At 43.0% G+C, this 11,238-nt stretch overlaps 1 pseudogene; it reads left to right on the top strand.

Moving 5' to 3' along the window:
* Positions 1 to 340: 340 nt before the first annotated feature.
* Positions 341 to 8,607, top strand: LOC132320836 (E3 ubiquitin-protein ligase TRIM36-like; annotated as a pseudogene).
* Positions 8,608 to 11,238: the final 2,631 nt, after the last annotated feature.

Below are 11,238 nucleotides of genomic sequence, written 5' to 3'. Positions count from 1 at the left end.
GGCAAATGTATTCTCTTTGGCTTGGCAGAGTGCATATGAATTGGTATTGTACTGGTTTGGATGATGTGCTAGGATAGTTTGAAATTGGTTCATAAATTCCTGTGCTTCTCCCTTTAAAATCTAAACCTCTTCTGTTTACACTCCTCCTAAATCAGGATTTGGTGTCTACACAGGCAGAAAACGTAATTCACTGACTCCTAGATCGAGTCTGTTTCCTTGTCCGGGTTGCCAGCGGGATACTGATCTCGGAGAACGTGGCATCAATGGCTTATTTCGCAACTTTACTTTGGAAACCATTGTGGAAAGATACAGACAGGCAGCCAGGGCAGCCGTTGCTATTATGTGCGATTTCTGCAAACCTCCACCTCAAGAGGCCACAAAGAGCTGCATGGACTGCAGGGCAAGCTATTGCAACGAATGTTTCAAAATACACCATCCTTGGGGAACTGTGAAAGCCCAACATAAACATGTAGGACCAACCACCAACTTCGGACCCAAGGTAAGTATCCCGTATCTTACAGAATTTGGGTTGCAGCATTTGCATATAGCTTCAGACATATCTGTGCAATGGTAGTTGCTTTTTGGGACCGTTGTTCCTTTTTTGACTATTGCTGTTATTCATTGAGTGAACCATAAGCTTTTGTTCTTGCTGACAGCATGACTGCAGTTTTGAACATGTCTGCCTGCACAGACGATTCTCCTGAAAGTTTCCTTCTCTCCTCGCACCTCCCCCCGAATCCAGCAGTCAATGACAATGGGATAGCTTATTGCATATTCTGCTGAATGACAGTCTTATGTACCAAGGTGCTAGCGAGACTGGTGCCTTTGGGCTTTTCACCATAGACTAAGATAACATTTGGGGCTTGAGAGTTGGTTTCAGAGATGGTTTGCAATTTTAGCTTAGTGTGTCCATATTTATGCTACTCACTTCTATTTTTGAGCCCTTTCCTGTCCTTTCTTGTATGTGTGTGCGTGTGTTAAAAGATGATGCTTTTAAAGCTTGACTGTTGGCACTGATGTCGTGTTCTCCTCCTTGACATGACACTGAAAAGCTTTCTCAAGAGCTTCTCTTTGGTAACATGGAGTAGATGCCCCAAATGTCTTTCAGTGCTCTGGAATGAGGCAAAGCATTTCTTTTTTTTTAAAACACACACGCACACATGTGCACAAGCACACCCACCCACACCCACCCACCCCCTTTTAGACGGTTTTATCTGTTGCTTGAGCTTGGAGTTGAGCAGCACTTTTTTTGCCTCTTCGAGCAGTTACTTCAACGTGTTCAATTTTTGAAAGATTACTTTTAGCAAACACCAGCTTTTTCGCAATGCTGTTTAAGCTGCTACTGGAATTAACGCTCAGCATGAACAACTTGTAATTGGAGTCAGACAGAAAAAATGAAACACTGGAGCCTTTTATCTTTAAAATGACTGTGACTGGTGGTGTGGCTGCATTTCATCTGTTGCTCCAAGAGCAATGGCTATGTGGCTGATCAGAGTCTAGCTTAAATTTAAATCATTACAGTATTATGTCAACTCCTGCTTTAAGACAGTTCGTAGTTGTTTCAAGAGATGCTGGCATGGACACAGTTAAATTTGACAGCGTGGCTGTGTTATATATTGCATTTACAGCTCTGAACAGGAGTGTAGGGAGCTTGAGGCACGCAAACAACTTCAGGGATTAGCAAAATGGTTGATTGCAGTATGGAGGCTACATGATGTGTACACAGACATCGCTACAGGTTTACTCACTGTGAACCTCGTGAAACTGTGTGTGTTCATCTGCTGGCTTTCACTGGCATAGACAAATATAAAAGGTGGAAGATAAACTGAATATAAAGAATCCACTGATGAAATCAGATGCTGCTGTGGGGTGATTTAGTGTTTTGATGGTTTGTTGGCCACCTCAGTTTTTGGAAGTACACCTGCATTCTCTCTGCTCTCTTTTTTTTTCAGATTGTGATGTGTCCAGAACATGAAATGGAGAGGGTAAACATGTACTGTGAAATCTGCAGAAGGCCTGTTTGTCATCTTTGTAAACTGGGTGGATGTCATGCAAACCATAGAGCAACAACCATGAGAACTGCCTACAAAACCCTTAAGGTAAAAGTAAATATTGTTGGACCTGGCCTTAAGAAGGGGAAAAGTACTGAGCTTCTGGTGTAAGGGCAAACTCCCTGTGGCAGGAAGCCAGGATGTGTGTTTAGAGGACACTGAACCAGTCATGAGGCATGCTGTTGTGCAACATCTGTTAATATCTATATTAGTGTGACATAGCGCACTTCTGAGAAACTGTATTTTCTATGAGGCGTGAAACATAACCTCTTAAAAGTCCTTCCACCTTGTTTTAGCCAACTGTATAGCAGTACTGACCAATGCAAAAGGTTTAAGCAGTTTATACTTTACAATCTAGCTTTTTTCAGGTAAGTGTCCTTGTGGCTTGGATTAGCTGATACTTCAGAAGCACTCCTGAAAAATTTGCATTGGAAGTATCTGTTGGGACCTTGTATGTTTCTGAAGTTGCATAGCTGTTAATTCGCAGTACAACAGGGAAGACTTGCAAACATTGCTTTGTTGTTAAAGAATGATTGCTTCTACCTCCTCTTCTTCCTTTTCTTCCTCTCTTGCTCACAAGAAAAAAAAAAAGGGGGGGCGGGGGGGGGGGAAGACCAGACCAGCCTGCCTTGTGCTCTTTGGCCTCCTTGCCTGTTTGCAAGGCTTTTCCTGTACAGCTGTTAACTCTTGCAAGTCAGGAAATGCAGAGACACTCCTAAGTTCATGCTTTGAACCACTCATTCTTCTAGCAAATCTTACTGCAAATGAGTTAATAACTAACGTGGCTTTTCTGTAAGTTTTAGTAACGTCCTGAAGCCTCATGTTCCTAGCCTAAGAGAAGGTGACACTTGTGGCTGGGGAAGACTGAGCCAGCTGAGGCTGTTACCTCTTGTCCTTAGAGGCTGTTACCTCTTGTCCTTAGAGGCTGTGCCCCCAGTCCTGCCCACATCAGTGGCCTGATGTCCCTGTGCAGTCATTGCGGGTCACTGAGCAATTCTCCGCAGGGTTGCTGCTCATAACTGGTGGCAGGCTGTTGTCCTTGTAACTAGATAAAGCGAGTGCTAGCTGGATGACCTGCCTGTGCTGGTTGTCGGTTTGGGTGGGATACCCTTCTTCTGCTAGCTCGCTGTTTTGTTTTAACAGGAGAAGCTTTCAAAAGATATTGAGTACCTCATCAGTAAGGAGAGCCAGGTGAAAGCTCACATCACACAGCTGGATCTGCTGCTGAAAGAAACAGAGGTAAGAGTGTCTTCCGTGTTGGCTGGGGATAGCCCTTGCAGGGACACAGCAGAGACTCAAACTGTTTTCACTGAAGTGTTTCAAATCCTTTGGCTTTTTTCAGTTAGCCAGTAAAACAATTTCTGAACAGTTTGTGTTAGTCCTGAATCACAAATGGTAAGACCTAATCCTGACAGTGTTGGAAATATGGGCAACATACAGAGGGAAGTTAAGTTTTGGGTGCTGCTGTAAATTTAATTGAAAGAAAGCTTGTTTGATACCTTAATCAAAGAGAGGTGGGTTAGACTTACATCTCTTGTGTATTAACCGTGCTTCACAATTTACACTGGCTGTTTGCCGCCTTGAGGATGTTGCAATAAAGTCAGAATGAAGAGTCAAATCTCCCTGCAGAAGAGTCAGAGCTGGGAGCTCACGTACAAGCTGAAAAACACAATGGCAGAAATTGCAGGAGCTCCTGGCCCTGCCTGTATCTTGATAAAGATTGTCTCTGTGCTTTGTAGTTCCTTTTATCCAGGGCACTAGTTAGAGGTGACCCTGCAGTTCTGAGGGCATATGTGAGAAGCTGGGCTGGACCCCCATCTCAGTGTGGTTGGGGAAGGTGGAGGAGCACCTAGCTCTTGGGCATGAAGACTTCAGAAACTGACCTGTTTTTACAGTGCTTTTCCATGAGCTGTTTAGACACATGCTATGCGTAACTCAAGACATAATCAGAGGAATACTTTCCTGCTCTTCGTTCTCTGTGTTGATCCAGTAAACGCTTACTAGCTTGGGTGCAGTGCTGATCACATTTTCAGTGCTGATGGGCATAACAAAGCTCATTAGTCTTGTCTGTCAAATGGATGACTAGATTGCTGTGATACCTTGAACAACTTGAGGTATGTTTCTGTACACAGCCACAGTGCTGTGGAATCTGTCTAAAATGTCTTTTGTTCCCTCCTAGTGCAACAGTGAACGAGCTAAAGAAGAAGCATCTCAGAGCTTTGAGAAATTATCTCATGTCCTAGAAGAGAAGAAGTCCGCAGCTCTTAGGGCAATTGAAACTTCTAAGAATTTAAGGCTGGAAAAATTGCAAACGCAAGCAGAGGAATATCAAGGGCTCCTGGAAAATAATGGCCTTGTAGGATATGCTCAAGAGGTGCTTAAAGAAACTGATCCATCTTGTTTTGTTCAAACAGCAAAACAGCTTCATGACAGGTATCTTAATTATCTTCTGTTTGAAGTACAGATACTGTTCCAGGATGTCTGGTCAGTCATATTCTTTTGACACCTGCTAGCAAAGTACTGAATGCAGTACCTTGTATTGCAAAGGCTCAGAGATGGTCCCAGTACCGTTCAGTAGAAATTGCTACATTACAGTGTGCGTTAAGAAACAGCAGTCAGGAGGGGCTCTGTCCTGTGACAACACGTGGCCTTGTTCAGTAGGACTGCACTGGAAGGGTAGCCCATTCAGCTCACTGACACATTCCTTTGCTCAGAGATTGTATCGGGTATTTGCAAGTTAATCTAACAGGTCTCTTCTGGCTTTAAAGTCTTTGATCTTAATAGCTGTTCTCCATTAGCGCTTCACATCTGTTTTGTTCTTTGAACATAATGCCCCAAATTGTTAAAATGCTCTACCAGCTGAACGATTACCTCTTCATTATCTTTACACTGATACCTTTACACTGATGTACAAAAGACCTTAAATTTTGCATTTGAATTCTGTCTAGAGAGACAGAAATTTCTGGGAGACATCAGTAAGTACACGAAAACAGCACTTTTTATAAAGCAAAGCCTAGCATTTTTAGTTTAAGGAATGCACACATGTGAATTCCCTTTTCTCTGTTCTGCCATCCCTTTGCTTCTGTGCTTTCAGAATCCAAAAAGCTACTGAATCTCTGAAGAGCTTCAGGCCAGCAGCTGAAACTACTTTTGAAGACTTTGTGGTGGACATAGCTAAGCAAGAAGAGATCCTTGGTGACTTGTCCTTCCATTCCAATGGTAAATTGCGAGAGCATCAGGTCTTTCTCAAGTTACGACTTGAAGGGCTTCTCTGGAAAGAGGCAAAACTTATGCAGGGCTGCAGCTGCAGAACTCAGTCTTGTGACTTGCATTGTCCCTTCTGTCTCTGTGATCCACAAGGCATTACCTGGCAGCAATGCTAGCTTCAGCTTTGAAAAAGAAGCTAAGATGCCGTTGCATTCAGTACCAGTTTACATTGGCTTCCAAAACATTGTAGTTAAGTAATACTAGGTCTTCCTAGAAGCTTTTTGTTAACATGACAGAAAAGAATAGGCTTTTAGATGCTTTTTTAGCTGCCAGCAAAAATAAATAATACAACTTTCGAAGTAAAAACAGAAAGTAAGGGATTTATGTAAGTGCATGAATGGAACCATCCTCATCTGTACTCTTTAACTGATTGAGTCAGATTTCTGCCCCCACCCCCACCCCCCCCAAGTGCTATAGCCACTCAACAAAGGGCTTGTATGGTTAATTCTAAAACAACATATATCTGAATTTGAGGGTTTTTTTCTCCTGAATCTCTGGCATTCCAGGTCTAGAAATACCAGAAATCAATGAAGAGCAGAGCAGAATGTACAACAAAGCTCTGATCAGCTGGGAATGCCCTGGGAAGACAGACTCAACTGATATCTATGTTCTTGAGTATCGTAAGCTTAATAGAGAAGAGGAGAGTGCGACGTGGCAGGAGATCAAAGTTTGCAGCAAGAGCAAAGTAATATCTGATCTTGATGATGACAGCTCCTATGCCTTTAGAGTTCGAGGATATAAAGGGTCCATCTGTAGCCCTTGGAGCCGAGAAGTTATTTTGCGTACGCCTCCAGCTCCAGGTATTGGGTTTTCTTCTGTCCACAAGGTGTTGAATCTGTGTCTGTCAGTGTTAAGAGCTGTAGGTGGTTTCCAGTAGTTCCCAGACTTCTACTCTACTGTTACCGGTTGCATAAACGTTTAGAAGCACTGTTAACAAACAGGTTAAGTAGGTGGCATGCTGAGACCGTTTTAGCTTGCATGACGTTCCCTTAGCCTTTAAAAGTGAGAAATTCTGATGCCAGCATGACTGAAAATGTAGTTTATAAGCACAGAAGGCCAAATACTTAACTAAGAGGAAATTTTTTTGGATACTGTTTTTCAGTTTTCAGTTTTCTTTTTGATGACAAATGTGGGTACAACAGCGAACATCTCCTGCTGAACCCAGGAAGAACCTCTGTGGAAAGCAGGGCTGGATTTCCTCTACTGCTGGGATCTGAGCGCATGCAGGTCGGATGCTACACAACCCTGGATTACATCATTGGCGACACCGGGATTGCCAAAGGGAAGCACGTCTGGGCTTTTCGTGTGGAAGCCTATTGATACCTGGTGAAAGTGGGAGTTGTTTCTAGCAACCAGATACAGAAATTGTTCCATAATACCCATGATGTGACCAGCCCAAGGTAAATTGCAGACTCTTGCTCAATACATGTTTTATATAAGGAGATGGCTTTTTAAAAAATAAGTTAAGAGTGAGTCTGGTCGCAATTAGTACACAAGGTGAACCTAACTAGTGGAAAGTAGCTTGAAGGATATGCTGTAAGCAGGTTGTCCTGTTCATCCCCTGCTATTAGCAGAAAGGTGTTGTAATTATCCAGAGTCCTATTTTCATTCTTTTTGGGAAAGAAATGAGGTTCCTATAGATGTCAAGATGTGCCAGTTAAAGCAAGAAGGTAAAAAAAAAGCATCACTTGCAAGATTGAAGCAATGTTTAATTGTCACTAGTAAGACTCTGCCTTAATTTCCTTAGCATACTAGGTTTGGCAGCCATTCAGAGGTACAATGTTCACTGTGTGTATCTGTGTATCTTTGCTGTAGCTTGCGTCACGGTGGATTCCAAGTCACTGGTTTATCCCAGGCTATACACTTGCATATGGTACTGGAGTGCTACTGATCCCAAGCCAAAGTACAGTGGACAAACCAATAAAAAGATTTCAGCTCTGAAGTATGGTTGTAGTAAGCCTGGATGTGTCTAGGAACTGCAGGCTGGGAAGCTGTCTCCTGAGGACTCTTAACTTTTTCAGGAATGTAAAAAATGTATCAGCTTCCTCCTGTGTAACATACTGAAAGTGTAAGAACGCCTGTGTCTTGAGCTGCTTAAAGCCAGATGGAGGCTTTTTGCAAAGTGAGAAATTAGATCCTGATTTCCTGATTTCTTTTTCCTTATCCACACAAATACCTGGAAAACTTTGGCTGACACAAATCCAATCTCCCCCCAGACATCCCAAAAATGCAAACCTAGCTAGGGATTGTCGGCACAGAAGAATGTGTGCTTCTCCAGTGTGTCTTCATCTGGTGACAGAAGTAGGGGGCAAAAGCATGTAGACTGAACAAATCTGGCCACAAACTTTCCCCAGTAACCAGCTGGGAAACAGGGGTTCATGGAAACCTCCAGGCAGAGCACTTTAAAAAAAACCAAACCACCAAACCAAAAACTTAAACCACTACTTTTTGTGTTGTGAATTTTAAAGACAATGTAATACAGCAGTGGTGAGGAAAACTCATAGGACAACAGTAATGTTAAATGTATTTACTCGTGTCATTTAACATTATGTAAATGAAGTTAAACATACCTTGTCTGTAATCATTAGTCATAGTCGCTAAATTACTTTTCAAGTTAACTAATTTGCTATACCTGTAGGTTCATTAATGATTACCTAGCATGAGTACATTTAGATACATCCGCTCCTTAGTAAAGCCTTCAGTGGTCTTGTCCTCGTTAGCGTTTAGCTGTTATTTATTGTCTGAAGTGGCCCAAGTGAGTGTTCTCCACCTACTAAATGCGTCTTCCCTCCTGGCTTAGGTATATTTTTACCCCACAAGGTGTTGCAGGTGACCATGTGGTGTTTCTTGTCTTACAAAAATGTTTTCTCCAGTTCACATCACTGATCCCCCTTCAGAATTTGACAAAAGCAAATGGTTGTTTTTCTGTTCCAGATACGAGCAAGACAGTGGTCATGACAGTGGGAGTGAAGATGCCTTCTTTGACTCACCACAGCCTTTCACACTGGTCACTTTAGGCATGAAGAAGTTCTTTATCCCCACAACACCTGCTGCCCCCAAGGATCCAGCGAGCAGAATCCTTCCCCTGCCATCGTGCTTGGGCATCTGCCTCGACTGTGACAAAGGCAAGGTGGGGTTCTACGACGCAGGCCGTATGAAATGCCTTTATGAGTGCGAGGTGGACTGCTCTGGCATAATGTACCCAGCATTTGCCTTAATGGGTGGTGCAGCAGTTCATCTTGAGGAACCTGTCACAGCAAAGTACGGGGAGTACCACGACGACATCTAGTGCAGTGATCTCTTCCCATTGCTGTTCTGAGGTGGAAGACGAGAGAGAGCAGAAGAATTCTACCTTAGTTTTCACTCCTGATTAATTACATTCTGTCCACATGTTGCTTACAAGCCTCTGGGTCATGCTTTTTTTAAACAAACGGTTCAGACACGTCCCACACTAGTGGGAAATGTTCTTCCAGGAACTCTCCTGCCTTTCTTGTGATCTGTGCAATGCTTTTCTCCACAGACTTTCTTCCCAGGGAGAAGCAGGGAAGAAGTTTGACTAGCAACCAAAATTACTCTTCGGGGGTAGAAATCTACCTTTTGTGTAACGTAAATCCTTACATAGTCAGTTTTGCATTTAATGAAATCAAAGCTGACAGCGTGTGATTGCCATTCTCCTTTCAAGAAATCTGCCTGAATGCCTCTGAGGGGTCAAATGCTTTCCAATTAACCCCTGAGCACCAGGGGTTGGGCCCTTCAGCACGAAATAACATTTGCAAAAATACAGTATAAAGCAGGGAGAAATCAGAACTGCAGCTGAACGTTTAGGTTTTATTTGGAAAGAGGAGGGTGAACTAGAATCTGGTTGCATGTCATATACCTTTAATGTGACTGTAAGCTAAAACTCTAATTCTGACACCTGGTGTCGTGTAGTTGGTGGCATAATGGTAAGTTTCTTGACTCTTCCAGGCTTTTACTATAGGCTATATAAAAATATATAAAGTGCAATTCTACCTTAAACATCAGACTTACTTTAGAGTCCAAAATCAGAAGTGTTTGCATGTGTGAGTAATTGTACCTGGTACTTAGGCAAAAGCATATGAGTTACTGACATGAGTAATAATATGTGAACTTTTAAAAAAAAATCAGGTATTTCTTTTAATACTTGTTTCTATAAGTTAATTTTTGGATCTAGTAGCAGCTTGGTTTTTTTAGTAAGAATGTTAAAAATGCACTGATTAAGTTTTGAGACCCGATTTCTGCCTTAAAGGATGTCTCACCTCAAATTTCTGTTCCTCTCCTTTTAAAAACTGTATCACATAGTAGTTTTGCGTAGAATCATAGAACCACAAAATGGTTTGGTTTGGAAGGGACCTGTAAAGATCATCTAGTCCAATCCCCCTGCCATGGGCAGGGACATCTTTCGCTAGATCAGGTTGCTCAAAGCCCTGTCCAACATAACCTTGAACACTTCCAGGGATGGGACAGCCACAGCTTCTCTGGGCAACCTGTTCCAGGGTCTCACCACCCTCACCATTAGAAATTTCTTCCTTCTATCTAATCTAAATCTCCCTCTTTCTGTTTAAGCCCTCTTTATATATTGAAAGGCTGCAATGAAGTCTTCCCTGGAGCCTTCTCCAGGCTGAGCAACCCCAACTCTCTCAGCCTTTCTTCACAGGGAAGGTGTTCCAGCACTCTGACCATTTTTGTGGCCCATTTTACATCCCCCAGTCTGTACTGATACTGGGGATTGCCTGGACCCGAGTGCAGGACCTTGCACTTGGTCTTGGCGAATCTCACAGAATCACAGAATCACTAAGGTTGGAAAAGACCTGTAAGATCATCAAGTCCAACCATCAACCAACACCACCGTGCCCACTCATGAGGTTCACATGGGCCTGCTCCTCAGGCCTGTCAAGGTCCCTCTGAATGGCATCCCTTCCCTCTAGCGAATGAACCGCTCAGCTTGGTGTCATCTGCAAACTTGCTGAGGGTGCACTCAATCCCACTGTCTGCGTTGTTAATGAAGATACTAAATAATATTGGTGCCAGCACAGACCCTTGAGGGACCCCACTCGTTACTGGTTTCCACTTGGACATTGAGCTATTGACTATAACTCTTTGGACGTGGCCATCCAGCCAATTCCTTATCCATTGAACAGTCCATACATCAAGCCCATCTCTCTCAAATTTAGAGATAAGAATGTTGTGGAGGATCGTATCAAAGGCCTTACACAAGTCCAGGTATATGACATCTGTAGCTCTTCCCTTGTCCACTCGTGCAGTCACTCCATCACAGAAGGTCACTAGATGAGTCAGGCATGATTTGCCCTTGGTGAACCCATGTTGGCTGTTTCTAATCACCTGCCTGTCTTCCATATGTCTTGACGTATCTTCCAGGAGCATCTGTTAGGTGATCTTACTGGGCATGGAGGTGGACTGCATCTGTTTATAGAAATCTACGTAAAAAAACATTTGGGTACTTGCACTGTTAACTTGTGTTGTGGAAAAATAAGGCTATAAAGTGAAGGATGTTTCTTATACATACTTGGTGCTTTCTAATTTGGGGATATGCTTTCTAATTTGGGGATAGTGTTGCATCTTGAGGAATGTGTGTGAAGTATGCTTACTAAGTACGTGTATACAGCTGTAGAGCTATGAAATGGGACCTGAAAATCACAATACACTTAAATGAATGTAGGTCATAATGCAAAACCTTTGTGTGCTTTGCTGTCTGAACTGTTGTACTGATCTGACCTGGAGTACACCCCTCCAGTGTCCTCTCTCTTAAGCCCCTGTCCAGTGGCCACTGTCAGAAGAAATTGGCAGAAATGGTAATTGGCAGAAGTTCCATCTGCGACAGAGTGCGCCTGACAGCCCTTTTGGGGCTAGAAAGGCCCGGCAAGAGCAACTTCTTGTCTGG

Source organism: Gavia stellata, unplaced genomic scaffold (genome assembly GCF_030936135.1).
Source record: "Gavia stellata isolate bGavSte3 unplaced genomic scaffold, bGavSte3.hap2 HAP2_SCAFFOLD_34, whole genome shotgun sequence".
NCBI classification, from domain to species: domain Eukaryota; kingdom Metazoa; phylum Chordata; class Aves; order Gaviiformes; family Gaviidae; genus Gavia; species Gavia stellata.
The sequence above is the reverse complement of the archived record's forward strand: the minus strand, read 5'-3'. Positions and strand labels throughout refer to the sequence as shown.